The 20,032-nt window shown below is 39.0% G+C and overlaps 1 protein-coding gene across 7 annotated transcripts in view; it reads right to left on the bottom strand.

Annotated features, from left to right (window-relative positions):
- SHANK2 (SH3 and multiple ankyrin repeat domains 2) overlaps window positions 1-20,032 on the bottom strand; it is a 353,665-nt gene that overhangs the window by 312,841 nt on the left and 20,792 nt on the right. For all 7 annotated transcript variants that reach the window (XM_055722497.1, XM_055722500.1, XM_055722502.1 and 4 more), the window contains exon 3: window positions 13,286-13,357. The gene's annotated coding sequence lies outside the window, so the exon portion shown is untranslated. The remainder of the gene's footprint in view (window positions 1-13,285; window positions 13,358-20,032) is intronic.

Genomic DNA, 20,032 nt, shown 5'->3' with positions numbered 1-20,032 from the left:
AGTGACAGTATGATCTGTATTTTGGAGCCTTACAGTTGTTAAACATCATATGAAAAGAATTTATTAAATATATATGTTTAAATTTGGTTTTATCTTAATATCTTAAATATTATAAACTTGGTATTTACTAAAGGGCTTAAGATATCATTGATACAGACACACATTGGACAGGGTATCTTCATTAAACATAGATTTATTGTAAGATAAACACCACATCTGCCCTATCCAAAAATAATTTTTTTTAATCTCCAACTTAATTACATCTATACAATTTTGTGGATCCTGCAAAGTAACAAACCCTCCTATCTAGTTTCATATTGGTAAATATGGAAAACAAAGATATATATACACACACAAAAACCCATTTTAAAAGATCTGTCCCATATAAAGTCCCCTCCTTAGTGTATCCTACACCACAAATATGGCAAGTGCAGGTGTGTTTGTCCTGTCTGCTTGGAGCAGATTCAACAGTTAATATATACCTGACAACCAACAAAAGCAAACAGCTACATGCACAGAGATCCCAATCCTCTGTGGCACTTCTCCAGCGGGAGCAGAACAATGCTGCAGCTGCAGCAAAGGCTTCCCCTGGGTTTCTGCAATGGACAAGACTACTGTAAGGCAAGAGAGAAGGAAATGCACCCTTAACACAGAGACTAATGTTTGGTAGTAAAATCACAACAAAGAACATTAAAGGATGCGGTCGTTCCTTCCCCAATCTGTAAGATTTTTGTTTTGTACTGTGTGGCTGTAGGCTAGGGTTTCACAGCAGTGGTCATTTCTGACTAATCACAACAGTTATTAGTTCTCCTCTCTCTAAAATACAGCTGAGGCACACACATCAAATGTCTTGTCCAAGGCCAACGAGGCTAGATCTCAAAGCAAGGTTTCAAATTCAAGGGTCATTGGCTCCTAGTCATGATAAGAACAATCTATTTTTACATAAACATTCATTTGCACAATAACAGTCCTGTTGCCTGCAGGGAGAAGTCCTCTAGACTGCTATTGTCAGATGAGTTAAAGGTGTACCTGTGGGAATATCTCAGATACAGAGTCAGCATTGTTACGGGTTGAATAATGCCATTTAACCATACTGTGAGAAAAGTTTGCTGTTCGAATAACTGCAACTGCTAGGAAGAGGTATTTAATAATTAACTCTGAAGAAAAACTATTGAGGAAAGGGATTTCAATCTCTTTAAAACCTGCCACAGCTCCTAACACTTGAATTCTGCAGCTTTATTTGGGATTACAGATATCAGCTCAAGAACCAGCTCACCAAGCTACTAAATTAAAATGCTGGAGAATATCAAGCACAGCCTTTTCTAATTATATTAATATTAAAACCAAAATGCATTTCAGACAGAACTGAAGATGAGAGGTACCAATCCCAACACACCACGCATTTCACACCTCTCCACATTCTGCAGAAAAGGTTGCATAGAAGAAAATCTGAGTTGAAGACCAATGCCAACAGGCAATTTGAAATTTGAAGGGTCCAATCTCCAATTTACACTCTTACTTTAAAGGTTTAATGACTGGCATTACCTCCCAAAGAGCAATCCCACCCTCCCTCACACCCCAGACCACTCCACTCTTGCCCACAGAGTGCTTTGATCTCTGCACTAACACAAACAGTGAAGCAGAACAAAGGTTCCAGGATCCAGGTTAAACTCCAGCTTTTTTGTTTTGGGAGGTTAGTTTCTGTATCCGCCATGTCTCTGAACTGGATCACCATGCAGATGTTTGCATAAGCAGCAGGAGGAAGATGGCAGAGGGCCAGAAGCAAACAACTGGGGCATGAAAGGGAAGAACCACCTTTTCCAAAGGCACTATTAATGCTTACCAGCATAAAGTGATTCTGAGAAACCACTACCTAAGCGACAGGAAAGAAATCTACATAAATACAGCCATCTGATTAACTACGATGAAAATATTTTGATTATTAGGACCGAAATACTGTAAGACCAAACAGGACAGCTTACTGAAGGCCACTGATGCACAATTTATCCATGCAAATGCAAAACTTAGAACAATACTACAAAATCTACAAGCAGAAAAACAGAACATGTACAAGGAATGCTAACCAGCCCATAGCAAAATCTCAGGGAAACAAGGCATTGGAGCTCCCCCTGTTCTTCCAGGCCCACCAGACAAGTAGGTAGCTTTGGTGTTGATGTGACACCATATGAAGTTGTGCTGGTCAGGCTCCAGAACTGGGGGCCTTCTGCAAAAGGGCCAGCACAGTCTCCAAAGCTATTTTTCTCCTGCTAGGGAAAATAAAGGCCAGGCAGCAAAACTAAGCACCGCTCCCTAGGCACGCCTCTAAGTATGCTTCCTTGGCAATGCCCCTCACATAGAGGACACACAGATGAGGTGCTACCAGGCTCAGCACTTTCCGATCTCTGCGGGCTTTCATGCTGCTGACACATCTCCCTGCTGCACTGCAACACAGCCCACATGCTATTGCAGACACTGACTTGGGCTAAATCACAACAAACACGTTCTTGGGACTCAGAAGACATCCAAGAATCAGCAAGGTCTACTTCATGCCACGTGGCCTTAGGGCCAGAGAGCAGCTCCTGATCTGATTTTATTTAGAAGTATAGATGTAGTTTCAGAGATTGAAAAATAAAGAACAATGACATGTATGAAGGCTCTAAGAAAGTTAATCCACTATCCTGTAGTACCCTTCATCTGCCTCTGTAAAATGGGGCAACTTATTCTTGAGTCTTCTTTAAAGCACGTCCACTCTGCAGAAGACAGTGGTATAAAACCAAATCACTCCATGTTATTCGAAAAAATCCCCCTCCACAGTAATTACCTAAACAAATTTAATCATACACTATTTTGCTGTTCACAACCCCCATAATTATGGTTTTATTCCCTATACACTGGTCCTTCACTTAAATTTACTTTGGTTACACTGTCTGCTAATGCATTTTTGATCTCTCTGTTAAATAACTGAAACACCCAAATAAATATTTTAGAAGATGTGTGCTGAAGCACAAGTACTGACATACCAGAACACCAAGTAAAATTCTTTCTTTACTTTTTTCTGAAGCTGTTGATTCTCAGCATGGCACCTCTTACTTCAAAACTTAATTACATCCATTTGAATTTTGTATTGAAAAATCAATGATCATATTCATTTGTTCGCACCGGCACCACCAGAAGATTCTTCTTACAGCCTTATTTAAGGGCAGATTTATGAAATCCTTGATTTCTTTGCTAGGTGATCTGCACAGATAACAAACTGTTTTGCAAAAGGTCTCAGTAGTGACACTTTTTCCCCCTTTTTTTAGGAAAAAAAAGAAGAAATTTGAGTGAACCTGCTCCTTATTTCTGAGGCAGCTTGTTATCCCTTGTTCATGTGTATTTGCACAGCACAGACTTGCCAAGAGGCTAAGCCCCATTAACAGCTGGTATTCAGTGTTTTAAATGCCAACATCATATGATTAAAATGGGTCTTAAGATAAGACAGTAAGAAAGTAATTTTTTTTATTTTCTTTTTTTAAAACAGACGTACTTCACCATTAGTACTCCTGTGCATATACCAAATCTACACATTCAACCTACTGCTGCAAATACAGGGTAGTTTTCTAAGAGTTTCCAAGTAGCTTAGGATACTAAAATTCTCCATTGTCCTTTGTCTACTTAGTATTTATTTTCCTTGTAAACTATTCAGCCAATCATGGTATCTTCACAGAAAGGCTTAAGTTCAATCCTGCAGATGCAAAGAGAGATTTTGGGGAAGAATAGATAGAAACAATACAGGAGACAAGAAACTTACTGTACTGAATGAGCAAGGCTGGAAGACAGGCAAAGAAGCAGATTTAGAAAAAGCTTAAAAACACTTGAAATAGAAGTTCAGCATGAGGAAACGAGAAAACATTTGACGTAGGAGTTCGACATGAGAAAATAGAACCTGCTAGAAGAAAGAGGAACTACATGTACAGTCTGGTTAAAATGGTTAAAAATCTTTACAAAACACAAAACATACAAATATATTACTAGGGGAAACATAGCAAGTATTTGTAATTGTTAACCACAGTAAAGTTTACAGTTAAGGCCAACTCCCACTGGCAATATAGTATCTTAAATGCCTTCTTATAAGCACCTGCAAGGTTTCCAGTGCAATTCTGTCTGACCTTTATTTAAAGGTCATTCTTTCAGACAAGGAATTACTACCAGCCCCCCCCCCCCCCCCCCCCCAAGTCCTGAGGCAGGTAGCTTCAAGGCTTTGTTCATTGCTATATTTGTTTTTAATATGGCCTCTAGTTTTGTACATTTATTAGAATTACCATTTTCCAATAGACAAACAACAGTACTCAAAAGACATTCTTTAAATACTGTTGCAATGGATACTACAATTTACCTAGGACAAAATCATAATGCACTCTGAAGTGTGACATAACAAACTGGTTCCCACAGTGATTGCATAGTTACTTGTAAGAACAATTTTCAATTTGAAAATTCCTCTGTTCAGGATGTATTAATCCAGAATTCTAAAACACTTTAAACAGATGTTATGCAAAAGAAGCTAAATAAGTAGCAACTAAATAACTAATTCAAATACAATGAAAACCAACACAACTTTTTAAGAAAAGGTACCAAGCTTATTATCCCAGACAGCAAAGTTCACCAGCATCCCAGGTCTGAGATGTGTCATCTTGAACTCATAAATTCAAGTAAATACCCCTTTCTAAGCAAGTAGAGTTGGATCTGTCATATAATCTTTATATTGTTGACCTTGCTAGGAGCAAAATATATGGAGTAACCTTCTGAGATCCTTTATAAGCAATTTCCTACCTTGCATGGAGAATGAATCATGTATGTGAACCCACTGCAGTCAACAGAATTACTTTAGGAATAGCTCCAACAAGACTCAAGACCTGCACGTTGTATTAATGAGCAAAACAACAGCCAGAGTAAGCTATGAAAAAACAAGAAACACTGAAAATTTTATCCGGTTCTGGATCCAGTAAGGCATTTCTTCATAATATGACAGATTTTCAGTTATCAAACCAGGAAAATATGCCACAGATTCAGCTGTTACACTGACTCTGTCCCCAGTCTAAAGTATAAATTATAAATATTTACTCTCATGAAGCATATCTGCATATAGTAACTGGAGATTTCAAAGCTGCAAACTTCAGCAATGAAAGAAAAAAAAAAAAAAACAACACCCAAACTCCCCTTCAGTTAACTAAATGGAGAGTGATGCAATGTGAGTAACTAGCTATGAATTCTTCTCTAACGTGAGAGTATTACACCACATCAATTTTTAAAAGTTATCTATTTATAAAAGATGGATATAATGATCATTTTGGTTTCCCCAGAAATTTTCTTTACAAAACAGAAGCACGCAGGGCAAGCAATTTTATTTTCTAACTTTTCTGTTTCCAACCTCCGATTGCACTTTACTACATAAATATCAAAATCATTAGAATATGTTGGAAGGAAAAGCACATAAGAGAATTTAAAAATATTTACATCAGGAATTTGAAAAAATGAAAAGCTTGTTGAACATACCTCAGGTTCATCTGCCTGGTGGGCAAAGCAGCTTAGTTGCTCACTAATTTGCATTTTATGTTTATCAACCTTTTTCCTCTTTATCCATAAAGAAAACATTTTTGTGATAATTCAAATACAAACATAATTAAACATTAACACAAAAGCACTGTTGCTGTCTTGTTACATAAATTAGACCAGGCCCTGAGACTAGATAAAGCAGATTCTCTCTTCTTACATATGGGTTAGCATTTAGAGTTTGCTATAAAAATCTAACCTGAATTTTCTTCACATGCGATCTTGTTATTTGCTGTGTTGCCAAAAATAGTCTTATTGCTTGTATTATTTTAATCAAAGAAATACTATGCTAGTTAAAAAAGCAAAGCTTCAAATAGATGTTTTATTTTTCTTATAAAATGGCGAGTTATCTTTGTCTGAGAGCTGGTTGAAAAAAATGCTATTACCCTTTCTTGATGTGTGTGTTGGGATTTTTTCTTGTTCAGTTTCAACAAATTCATTTTTATTTCAACTCAGTGGGAAACACCCCTTTGTAGAGGACACCAAGTACCCAACATTTTCAGCAGCCTGCTAGGTGGGATTTGGGGGCATAGATCTCAGACTCTCTAGCTCTGCAAATCTGGGGCAGTCCCCCCCTCAAAGTGCCCTGCAGTTGGAGATTTCCAAGTTATGCCACTGCAGTGCAATGCTCTAGGGGACACTGAAATACAGGAGTTCTGTTCAAAAGTCCAAAGAAATCAAGTTTTGAAATATAGCAATCCTCCACAAAACAGAGGGTTTTTTTCTTTATATAGATCTGCCTAACTACAACAGTTTGCAAGATGTCACACACAGAGACCGGTTTCACTGATCAGCTTCTGTTTGTAGTTAGGCTTCATTTGAATTACTAATACAAGGGTTGAGAAATCTCAGGTCAGAAGCAGTTGCACAAACATAAGTCGTGATCATTTTTTTTCACATCGGTGAGTATATTGGCAATACACAAGGCAATATAGTAGGTGAATAAATGTCCAGTTCAGTTGCTGCCTTAATTTCTGAGCAGCTGAGCAGGAACAAGCCCTGGCCTCAGTTAGGACCATTAAACCAACTTACATAGAGAGGAGGGAAGAAAGGCAGAACGAACTACCTGGCCTTCATATATTTAATTCCTTTTCTTATTCAAGAGAGAAGCAACAAAAAAATGGTGACCCAGAAAGAATGTGCACACTGTAGAAGAACTAGGGCAGGTGACCAGCCCTTGGTTCAGTCAAATTCCAGTGTAAGCAATGCCACGTGCAGTGTCCTCACTATCTCTGTGCCCATCTGTGTATGTCTGCAGTAAATATCTATGCTTCCCAGTGACAGATGGTCTCTGGGCTTCTCTTATCCTAGTTAGAGAAAAACTTAATGATTTTTTTCAGGGGAAATTTTGAAAAAGGAGCCTGCATCCTGCCTGCTTATTTTCCAGCCCAAGTTAAGCATATCTTGGGCTTTAACGTACACTCCAGCCTGTGCAAACAAGCCTGTTCTCATGGCACAATTAAGGACACTCTTTAGGATTGTGTATATGAACGACGATAGTGACAGCAGACTGGGGAAAAATATCTGTAGGCTCAGAAAGGTTAAGCAATCTGCCAAGATCACCCAGTTAGCACAGTGATTCTGTAGAAGAACTGAGAAACAAATAATTCTCTTGACCTTTAAGATTTTGATTCAACTCACTGTAAGTATAAGAAATTCATTTTTACCAAATTATATGTAGCCAAAGTTTAGGCAATCAAGCCACAACAAACTGATTAAAAGAACCAGTTTTCTTCACTGACTACCAACACTTAATTATTACTTTTAGTACACTGCTTGAGAAATAAAAGATCACTTCTTATGTAAGACGAAAACAGAATGAGATATATGTTTATAACTATTATGTAGCAGCAGGGAAACAAAAAATATAAAGAACACTAATGTTTGAAAATACAGAAAGAGTCATAACAAAACTCTTCGAGTTTTCATTACTTAAATGCCAGGTGTAGTTTGGAATTTAGTATTAAAAATAGATAGCATGCTAAATCACCCTGGAATACCTGCTTACAGTACCTTCAATTTAGAGACAGAGCTTAGAGTACCAACAGTACTCTTTTACTGAAGTCTCCCTCCCTCAATGCAGAATCAAGACAAAAATCAGCTTCCATGAACATAATGACATGACTTTCTTGTGCCTTAGAGTCAGAGAATCATCAAGTCATTTGGGTCAGAAGGGCCTCTGGAGGTCTTTAGTTTAAACTCCTGCTCAAAGCAGGTCCAGCTATGAAATCTGCTTGGGCTGCTCATGCCTTTATACAGATCTGTCTTGAAAACCTCCAAGAGCAGAGACTATATAAGCTCTCTGAGCAACCTCTCTGCCCAGCCGTCCTCATGGGGAAAAAAAGATTTCATCATACCCAGTCTGAACTTCTCTTGTTTCAGCTTATGACTCTTGTCTCTCATCCTTCTGCCATGTACTACTGCACAGAGGCTGGCTCTGTCATCCCAGTATCCTTCTGCAGGTCTGGGCTGGCTGATGCTCCCTGAAGCTATCTCTTCATCAGGCTGAGCAAGCACCTGTCCCTCAGCTTCTCCTTGCACAAGTATTCCAGCCTCCACCCCCTCAATGGCCCTCCACAGAACCTGCTCCACTATGTCAACATATTTCCTGGACACAGGACTCAAGATGTGGTCTACCAAGTGCCAAGTCAAGTGGTACAATCCCTTTTCCTCAATCTGGTAGCTGTGCAGCTTGCCAGGTCAGCCCAGGTTGCTGTTAGCTGCTGCTGCTGCCAGGCACACTGCTAGCCCATGCCCAGCTCACTACCCACCTGGACCACTGCTGTCCCTTTCCTCAGAGCTGCTCGCCTCCCAGCCAGTGCCCACCTGCACTGCTGCATGGGCTATGCCTTCACCGGTGCAGGACTTAGTATTTGTCCTCATTGAATTTCACAGCCCCTGCCAGCCCCCTCCTCCAGCCTGCCTTGGTCCCTGGAGATGGCAGCCCTGTTCCCCCAGTTTGATGCCACCTGCAAACTTGATGAAAGCACGCTCCATCACCTCCTCCAGATCAGAAACACAGAGAGATCATTTTGCCCCCATAGTGATGCATGCAACAAAGCCATGGCCAAACTAGTTACAAAAACTTGACCCTATGAAGAAGGGCAAGGCAGAGACTAAGTTTAGAAACAACATGGGTAACTACGCTGAATGTATGGACACCTTGGTCTTACTGAGGCCAACAGCAAAATGCAGCACTTGCATCTATATTTTGTCTTTAAGTAGAGCTGTAAGGGTTAAGATAAAGCCAAAAGATTAACCTACAACTACAACTTAGTTCTATAACCCCAAAGCTTCAAAGTCAGAGTATAAGCAAACATACATTTTGCAGTCAATATGGTCTCACATATTTACATGCTGCAAAATATATGCATAAAGTGTTTTCGACCATACAAATGCATGCTGGCTGTTAAACCTACCATCGATAATACATTCCTTCCTTTCTTGTGCTTTTCAAGGGGACATTACATTTAAAAGTGTCACTGACTCAGCAGTCCAACCTACAGTTTACAACAGAGATTCAAGTAAATTTCCATATCACCAGAAGTTCTAGATTTGTTTCTATCACTTACAGTGATTTCTTTACAAAGCGTGATTTCTAGCTGTTCATGTAGGTCTCTAATTCAGTCACAGGTAATATAAGTCCTAACATAAGACTATTGGAGAACCAGAAATACTCTAAACGGATTTATTTCTAATTGACTAGATTTCATGTTGATTGTACTCCTGTAAGACCTGATTAAGTGAATTCATTACCATTTATAATTTTATGACAGCATACTTCGGAGATTCCAGCCATGGAAATTATCACAGTCTAATCAAGATATGCAAACTGAATATAGAAGTACTTTTTAAAAAAAAAAAATCTTGATTGAATCATGATAGAAAATATTCCTAATAAAAAATAGCATCTCTTCAACTCCAGACATAGTACTACCAATTTCTGCCATTACAAAAGTATTTAGTAAAAAGTTCTTACTAAATGCTCCATAGGTATCAAGCAGCTGCTGATAAAGATTTCAGAGTCAGAAACCTTTGTGACAGCCACCCACATGGGATTGCGTTTCCCCAGGAATGAAGAGTAGTGATGCCCAGGAATACCATGCCTGAAAAGACTCCCTAGTTTTCCATAAAACTGGGGGCTGGGGTGACCCTGTGAGACACACCTTTCACTTAGCTTAACTTCTTTCTGTTTTGCTGCCCAAATACTTCCAAGCATATTGCTAATCTGAACAATTTCTAGGCAACACTGCGGTTGATGCTGTCAGAGCAACCTATCCCTGTACCTCATTATAAGAAAAGAACAACGTCTAGGCAGCTCTGCTTACCATGTAATGCAGCTGTGCAGGGAAGGAAATAATTAAGCTCATCATGTGAACCAAATCCTTTAGGACATACCCATTAATGAGATTTACTGAATCCATTCTGCTTCGCTGCTAGCAGGAATGAAGGAGGCAGAGACAGAGCAAGCAAAGCCCTCTTTTTCAGCATTAATATAAAACTAGAAATATATTTTGCTCAATTCACACTTTTAAAGGAAAGAAGCATTAAAAAAAGATTTTCTGTTTTATGTCTTAACGTTCTCCCACGATTTTATTTAGTCTGCCTCACAGCTGGTTTTGTTGGCTAGTGGTTGTTTGGTGGGGGTTTTTTTTCTACACTACTTACCTTACCTCAAAAGTTTTCCCCAGGCCTTAATGAATCTAACTCCTCTTCTCCACACGGTTTTTCAGCCACACATGGAAAGTGACCATTTCTGCCCCCTCTGTAGTACTAGAAGTATATCAGAGTTTAATTTTCTCAGATGCTTTCACTTCATAATTTTGACACTTCTGTCTCTCCCTTAGGTCACAGGGAGCCACTAGCTCCTCCCCAAGTTTTTGTCTGACATTGCAGGTTGTCTCCTAACTTTCCATCCAACAGAAACATCACCAGGAGCTGCTCTCTCCCACCACAAACCTGCAGTTACCAGTATGTCTGACAGCTGCATTTGCTACCATTATAGTTTGATTTTTCTTGCCATGCAGGGGCCTCCCCACAGCTGCATGAGGCATGCTAGGCACCGAAGCTACAGCACTGCTGCCTTGGGCAGGAGGACCAGGCAAGGCGGGATGGCCCTCAGACCACCTCTTGCAGCAGCGCCCAGACTGCTGACTTGGCTGCCTGGCTCCACACAGGTACCCAGGATGCAGGGCTGAATCCCCTATCTTCTAGCCTGAGAAAGACTCATTAGATCATAGCCAATCAGAAAGACTACATACAAAATAATGTTTTGCTGTATTAAAAAGAGCCACATATATATATATAAAATTACAATATTTTGTATACTGTAATAAAGGCTGTTAAGTATCTGTAGGTATGTAAAAAAAACCAAACAAAAAACCCCAACCTAATCTAAAGACTCGAAACCAGAGAACAATACACGCAACAAAGACCTATAGTAATAGTTTTAAGAAAACTACAGAACTGGGATGGAAGTTCCATTTCACTAACTACTCAAAGCGCATAAAGTGCAGAGGAGTGTTTACAGCTTATATCAAACATCACTGTCACTGCTGGCTCTCACTATGAAACATCACGGCATGCTCAGTCATGAATGTCTGCTTTTCACATCTGCAGTGACTGACTGCCATGAAAGTCAATGGGAAAGACCGACAAAAAACCCCAAAAAAAACAAAAAAAAACCCACGAAAAGGTAAGCAAAGGCCATACATAATCATACCAATATTTTAAACTAAATTTCAGTGTTTATACATTATCAAAGCTAGTTATGGGTAACTGTTCCTCATGCTTCAGACTTATTTGAAAAGTAATTCAATCACACACTGATGACGCCTTTCTGTTTCATACAAACAGTTTAGTAGTACTGAGCAAGTAATTTAAAAAAAATCAAGGGACTAAAGTTTATTTTCCTGTTCTTAGAATCATTTCACATATATCCTTTCAAAACCCACACTTTCTCATTTCTGTATCCAACTCAAATATATACACCCCTTATCAGCTTGGGTTCTGATGGATTATTTTGGTTATGCCACAGAATAAAGACCAGCTTGACTCTTAAAAAGCTCCTAAGCACAACTGCAAACTTACTTAAATGTTTCAGCCAATAAAACGTAATTGTTCACATCAACTCAACACACTGTCAAATACAATTCCAAATTTGTACACCTTGTTTCTGTACCATCCCCCTTCTCTTTTGATTGGCATAAGTATCTATCTTTGAGAGTGCACTACCACAGAAGCACAGTCAATGATAAGCTAGACATTTTTGTTGTACTGGTCTTTGAGGTACATGTATTTTTTTAGATCTTTCTCTCCTTTTTCCATTTCTACAGACTACTGTTCCAAATTATACTACTTCGTGTCACCACACACTTTATGGCAATCCAACTCACCCATTTTACATTACTCGTGTATTTTCACTTTCCTTACAGTGGTCATTCAAAGATATTGTTAGGACTCTCTCTCATTTATCTTTGATCCATGTTCATAATGTGGATTAACACAGAGATCTGCAGTAGCCAATGCAAGAAAAGGCACCTTCAGTTTCTCTTATCACAGGGAAAATGAGTTTTTTAGTTTTCAGATCATACAGAAGTACCAAGCTTTACCAAAGGAAACCTAATTTTAAATCATTGTCCTTTTTGTTCTAGTTTCCTGATTCTGAGTTTAAAGTTTCTATTTATTTTGTAATGACTGAACTAGAAGCCAATAAAATAATTCTAGTTTAAGAAATTGTTTTGCATAAAAATAAGTCATCTCCAGATTACTACCAAAACTTTTTAAATTATTTTTTAAAAGAATCGTAGAAGAGATAAGATTAAAAATTAAAAAAAAAAAAAAAAAAAAAAATCTGTAGAGACTAGAAGACTTTTTGAATAGAAAACACTGAAAATGCAGCATTAAGATAGGTAAAAAAAAAAGATACAAGGTACATGTTTGTGCTGTATCACAAGGGGCTCTACACTGACTCACTAGTCCAGGGGTCCTCAAACTTTTTAAACAGGGGGCCGGCACGCGGATTAAGTGGCAGAAAGTCATCTGTGGCTGCTTGGTTTCCCCCCCAACACCCGGCGGGGGTGGGTGTCTGTAAATACGGGGGGCCAGACTGAGGACCCTGGGGGGCCGTATCCGGCCCGCAGGCCATAGTTTGAGGACCCCTGCACTAGTCCATCAGTTCTCACCTTACTTTAGGACAAAAGCATTATAGTTTAAAACCCCAGAAATTCTTTATCCAAATCTAACATCAGTTGCAAATTCACAGTGAACTCATTAATAAATTGCTCCTAGAAAAATGATACGCTTATTAACACATCTAATACAAGAAGTATTATAACATTAGTCTACCTGCTTGCTCATATTTAAAGAATATTCAGTAGGAGGAGGAAGAGAGCTGTTATGTGTGAGGATAAAAGTTAACAAGATCTGCCAGCTGTCTTCACTACAGGCTACAGTTAAGCTACAAATTCCTCTGCTTTGAGATCATTCTTGTAATCCACCCAGTACTGTAAAGCAAGATGAGGAACATTCTCCTTGTTGGGGATGAAGCAGACTTTTGACCACCTGTTTACTGAAATACACCTCAGCAGAATCCAGCAAGACATACTGTTGAAGTCCTGGGCTGTAACTGTAGGTTTGCCCACCTCACATGAGTAATTTACATGATTTCTCTACAAAATTAGTTTGGCACACTTACCTGTCAATATCCAGATGAGAGCAACAGTGTCAAGATGATCATCAGAATCTAGCTCTGTCTCATCACAGATTTCTGTAAAAAAATACAGCAAGACAAAGATTGACACGTGGAGAAAGAAATTCAGTGACCTAACGGCAACCCTACTTAAAAATCTATAAAGCAGAAACACCCACAGCACAAAGGGAATCATGATATGTTAGTCTGCAAGAGAGTAGGTTTATCACATTGCCGATTTCCAAATATTCATCATGCTGTAACATAAATATTATGCCTAGCTTTGCAAGGGCAGAGCCTGATGTAACTTCACTCACTTCAAGTGCTTCTGGCAGCATGAAGTCAGTACTAAGGCAAAAATAGGCTCTTTTGGTTACCAAGACAGACATAATTTCAGGCCAGATCTGACAGAAGGTGAAAGATGCTGCTCTGCTGTTTCCCACAGACATCGTCCTTAATTTATGTCTTGCCAAAGCACTGAGCATCGTAGGCATGTGCATTTGGTGAACAACCCACATTTGAGCAGCAAGATGCTTGCTTTTTCCCCAAGTCCAGCCAAGATCCAGAAATTAGGGTCTGCTGTTTCCAGCACCACAAAGAGATTCCCCAAATCATCAGACATGTGCTGAGCATCACAGTTCAACTGTTGGCACAGTAAGGGATAGCCTATAGCTAGCTGATTGATAAGCCCTGAAGTGTGCATATCTAAATTCAAATTTTATTGCCTTCATTGATGGGTAGATGCTTAGTGGAAATGGTCTTGCCTCTCATATATTTCCTCCTTTTACAGATATAAATGGAAGGGAAAACCCAGAGGTTTCCACTGGGAAAGCAAGTTTGACAAACTTTTTTTACTTTTTGGTGTACTCTGGTGTATGTTTCTTCATCAAAAAATAATACTAAATTATGTTACATCTGTTACTTCTAACCACATTAAGAGGTCTAAACAGGCACTCTCTATTAGACACAAGAGAAGTGTAAAGCAGTCAAGCAACTCCAGAAAAAAATACAGAACATGACCATAAGTGAAACTGGAATTACTCAAGGATAATTCTGTGAGCATCATTAGCACCACACCATTTACTCCAATACAAATAAAAAGATTACTTCACCTCGAATTCACCCCTCCTCATTCTATGCTTTACTAGACCCTTTCTACTGTGCACATTCAAGTAATACTTAACACTAATATGTACACATATACTCAACCATTTAAATATACTTTCATTGTACTTAAGCCCAGTTTTTACTTTAAATAAACATAGATTTTGACATTATTTTACCTAAAATAAACAAACCTATCCCAAATGTTTGAGTAGGAAGAAAATACTTCTAAATCCGTCTCCAGCATTTGCATAACTCTGCACAACTATCTTACAGCAGCAACAAAAAAAAACCTATTGAAGGACAGTTTCCACACTGAACTACTGCTACTGTATTTTGTACCACATATAAGTAAGCTGCATTTGAGATCAAACTTAGTAGGCTTTGCATTTTTAGAGCAGGAGATATAAATGCGATCTTCACAATCATGAAGGTCACAGGAAAGGCAGGTAAGGAAAGATCATCAGCCACTACTCACAGGGCAAACACTAGAATCCATACAAGGGAAGAAGTCAGCAGATTAAAAGCAAAGCAGCAACCTAACAGGTCTCTTAATCTCTGAGAGACAGAATAAACTGCTTTTGAACTATCTCTTTTACATGCACCAATGGATGCAGAGACAGATGAGGAAGAATTACCTGGGACTGAATATACCCATCAAAAACTAAACTTTCCAAAATTTCTCTCAAATGCTGACACATTTGCACAACATATTCCAAAAACAAGCTTTGTTAGTTTTAGGAAAGATTTATAACTTTGTCAGTTTTGATTAGATATTGCTAATATTTACTAAAGGTATATTCACAGCAATAGCTTGAACATTAAAGCAAATACTTGGGGACTTCGTTGAATAACAACACAAATAACAGAAGCAACATCAATGTTAAGCATTCAGCTACTAAATACCCCACACAAATAAAAGCTACAGAAATTCATTGCAGGGAATTCTTGGACTTCATCGTGGAAGAGAGGAGAATGCCAGCAGTTTGTTCTGTGTGGAGGACAAATTCTATTGACAAAAATTACCCACCAGCATGACTCCATTTTGTATTTTGGATATTAACTTATTTTTCAGAGTACTCGCCAGAGCTAACCCTAAGGATAATAAAGTCAGTGTGAAAAACAGTGGTTTGCCAAGAGCCAGATAAAGATCTTTAAATGACAGTATTCGTATATTGCAAATTTATTGAAAACAAATGAAATGGTGTCAGTACTGGCTTCTTAATGAAGCTAGGTGAGGGTACTCAGTGGAGAAAGACACCGCTGTTGTAAAAAGAAGCAACTGTCCTCTTTTCTGTTTCTTCAAAAGGATCCTTCTAACATCCACATGCAGACAAAAATTACCAAATCCCCTCCCAGATCCTGATTTTTCCTCTCCTCAAGCACACGATCAGTAGAGCAGAAGCTCCTCTTTATCTCAAAGCCTCCAATGCATCCCTAAATAGATCTCTGTGCTGTAAAATTCCAGGTTACTCGCACATTGCTTCACATCGCAACAGGTTTGTCTTCCACACATTGCCTTCATGTGTGGATGGGCAAGAGAGCGCAACCATGCAGAGGCTCATCCCTCAGGTGACACAGTAAACATGACAGCCAGCATGCCTCTCCCTCTGTAGGAGCTCTAGTGTAGGTCTCTCCTACACCTAAATCACCCATTTTTAACACATTCGTAGGAACGTAAAACCTTCACAGGTTTCTATTCCTTTAAAAAAACGCAGCTGAAGTTGAGCTGTAAATTCAAAAGCCATTGGAAAGTAGGAGATAGATAAGGAGGGGAGAGAAGATTGGCAGCACTGTCACATAAGCCCTTTTCCATATCAAATCAGTCTAAAAAATACCAAACAACTCAGAGGCAAATGGTACAGTTATTTCCATGAGATTCAGTGCTGTACAGTGAAGAGATCTGACATATTTGCAGTGTGCAGTGTAGCAATAGTTACTTGGTTCAGGGAGCAGTATAGCTGCAGCAATGCAGTATTTATAGCCCTCTCTCCTCAGCTTCTTACTGCTGCTCCTTTCCCCCCGGCAAATTAGCCGGGACACTGCCTCCCAAACACAGCACACTGCAGCTGCTTCCACTGCTAGAGGAAAGCCTTCACTGTACCAGCATTCTGCAGAATAAACATTCCCAAGAGGACATAAGTCAAATCTCCCCCCAGATTTGGCAAGTTTCAAAATAAGAAATGTTCCGATACTTGTATGAATATTAACAAGTGGAATGAAAATGTCAAAATTTTCACAGTCTTTTTTTACATGGTAATATGTACATTTAATGAATCTTTTGTACAGGAAGATAACTTTGTTTATGAGCATTTCTCTGTGCCTAGCTGCACACCTAAGAAGGTAAAAGCTACTAACTAATAAGAGCAAAGCTAAAGCAAATTCAACTACTGGGTAGGTAAGGCTTGTCTGTTAGCTCCTCAGCAGACAAACATGCATTTATTCTGTCAGTATTGTATGTGTCACACAAACACAAGTCAATAAAATTCATACAAACATACTGACAAACTCAAATGAATATTTCTGTATAACTTTGTAACACTATTTCAATGCCAGAGCAGCCCCAGTTTCTGTTTCTGAACTGGCTGCCAGCTGACCAGCCAGCTTATCTGCACAGATGTCTGCACTGCCACAGAGAAATATCCATCTCTGTAAATTTATGAGGATGGCACAGAAAATGGATATGCTGAAACACTCAAAAATTAAGCATTTGGGAGCATTCAGCTATAGGATTTGCACATTTTAATTACCACAATTTAAACCAGCACATTTAATTAATTTAACCCTAACTTTTCTGAACACGAACAGCCCTTAAATGCTATCATAGAATCTTGGGCGATTTCTCTATTTTCACATACACAAAAATGTCATCAACCTTGGACACCTTCTTACTTGTACATAAGCTCACATTACTAGCAGCTTCTGAAATCAAATTTATATGTGATGTCTACAGAACATGAATACCACAAGAGTTCATGTGACTACAGAATGCTTTACACAACCCAGTTTAGTAAAAAACTAAAGCAGCCCAGTTATGCCACATGAAAGTACTAACTGCTGCTTTAACAGTAGACACAATTTATAGAGAGCTGAAGCCAGTTTGCAGCCTAAAGCTCCAGGCAGTCCGTTAGTTTAGTAAACTCAGAGACTTGCAGACGTCTTTAATACTCATAGACCCCAAAAAGGCACACTGGATTCTGCAGTTCTTTCCCAAGTTAAATTGAGAGCTCAATACTGAGGTAAGTACTAAGACCAAGACTTGCGTCTCTGGCACATATGTACATGATGGATTCAAATGCTGCTTGAGAGAGACTTAATAAGCAAACCTGATTTGATTCCAGCTCAGCAAAGAACAAAGTGACAAGCTGAAAAATGAACTTAGCAAGGGAAGAGCTATCTGAGATTTTGAGAGACTACTATTATCTAATTCTGCTATTACATAAAGCCAGAGCAAACAAAGAAAGTCTGTTCACAAGGCTGAAATATGAACAGAATCAGGCAAACAAATCAAGGAAGTAGGAAAAAAAGTTATTTTATTCATCAGGAGAAACCACATTCGGGCATATATTTAAAATTCAGAACAGAAAGAACTCCACATGGACCTTTTTAGAACTAAATATGAAGTCTACAGCTGCTTGAACACTTACTGAAATGAACTCACATATTTGTGACTCTTGGATTTTGCTATGCTCGACTACTCTAATCTTTTTTTCCTCAGCAGTCTAAACATAACGGCTTCATTGCTTGTATATTGTGTGGTAGCAGAGGATGGTCTTCAAAAATGCCAGATGCTGTGCAGCTTCAGATGATTCACTATTTATGGCAGCAAGCTCATGCTAGCAGCAAACAAACAAAATTTAATCCCTGTCCAAACACAGACAATATAAATACTGTTAATTTCATATAGACTAAAGACACAGAACCTTCACAGTCCCACCTGTTGCCTCTTTGAAGACCCTTAACAGATACAGGAAAAAGACAGCATCAAGAATTTGGGCAACAGAATACACTAAAATGAGACAAGTTAGCATGAAACCAGGGATGTTCCACATAAGTGCAAAGCAGATGTACAGAAGAGATCCCTCAACCACCACTTCCCACCTAGGCATTAGGTGGCTTCTTGTAATTCCCTGGACTTGGAGGAGGAGGGAAGACAAGGTGCAAAGTTGTGAGCAAGACATGATCACACCTATCTGAGCTGTGCTCAGGGCCCCCTCACTGGCCAGTCCAGCAGACCCAGATCATCTCCATGACAGTCTCTGCCTGGACTATACAACAGTGGAGGACTAACAAGGGTTATTTTCACTTTTCCTAGTTTTGTGCCATGTTCATGACCTCACTAGGATCTGTGTTACAGCTGACTTGATTTTCCTGGCCCTTATTAAACCTGTTTCCAAAATACTTAGCAAATTAAATAGTTGCTAGACCTCACTTAGTAGTTTTGATCTGCATATCTCTTAATACCTTGGCATGCATAATGCAAAAGGAATAGTGCATGGGTTAAATGAAGAGTATATGCAACTTCCTTGCTGAAGCTCAGTGACACACTTTGTCTCTGCTCTATGGCCACACAAATTGAGCACCGCTGGCCAGATTATTATGACCATTTGCATTTGGAAGCCAAAAGGGGTGTGTGGTGCTATAGCATGACCATACAAAGCAAAACCTTGTGACAGCAAGAAACAGGAATCCATGTATTTAATGTATGAAGCTTGTTCAGCCTGAATAAATGGGGAGTATAGTAACCCAAAATTAAACACATTAAGTAAATGAGTTGACATAAACATGAATCTACCAGGATCTGAGAAGTTTCAAACTTAACTATCTTAAAATCTGGGAATTTAACTAGCTGCTTTGATTGAGGCAGAATTCAGATCTGTCATACAAACATTCCCCACATTTAAGTAGAAAACAAATACTCAGGGGCTTCAAATAGGACAAGCACAGTAACAGACAAAAATCATCCCCAAACTCCGAATGCTACCGGGCAGCACTGCTACCCAAACAGTTCTGCAGAACTTTTAATCCAACGTGTCATTGTGCTGCTTTACACCAGAGATTTCCCAAGTACAGGAGCTACAGTAGGAACCCTTAGGGCAACAGCTTTCTAGACTTACTTCCCCCTCTCATAGAGTGGGACAGCCATAGATTCAGAGCATACCACTCTTTGCTGCTGGCTTCTCCAACAGATTACTTCATATAGTATAACCTTCATTAAGAAGGTTCCTTTAGGGAAAATGCCGAAGAGTCAGGATCAGAAGAGCCTACAAGATATTTAAATAGCAGTGGTATTATAAACAGTCAGACTGACAATCACCTGAAGCAGAGCATGGCTTAATTTGTATGATGAGGATTCTTGAGACCTCTGAGGACATCGACTAAGGAGAAACCAAACAGGAAAAGACCACATGAAGCAACTTGTTCACCTGACACTTCATTAAGTGATGGTCCTTAGCTACTTACTATAACAACTGCAGTATATGCAATACTCTGGCTAAACATTAAAGGCAAGCTGAAGAATGAAATGTACACCGCCAACAATCCTTTTCCATTCCCTAAAAATACCTGGATGTCATGCTAATAGTTTATGTGCAGCCTATTCAATGACTATGTTCGATATTTCTAAAATGAAATATTTTCATTCCAATG

The sequence above is a fragment of the Falco cherrug genome, chromosome 10 (assembly GCF_023634085.1).
Source record: "Falco cherrug isolate bFalChe1 chromosome 10, bFalChe1.pri, whole genome shotgun sequence".
NCBI lineage: Eukaryota > Metazoa > Chordata > Aves > Falconiformes > Falconidae > Falco > Falco cherrug.
This window is presented reverse-complemented; position numbering and strand designations above follow the sequence as displayed.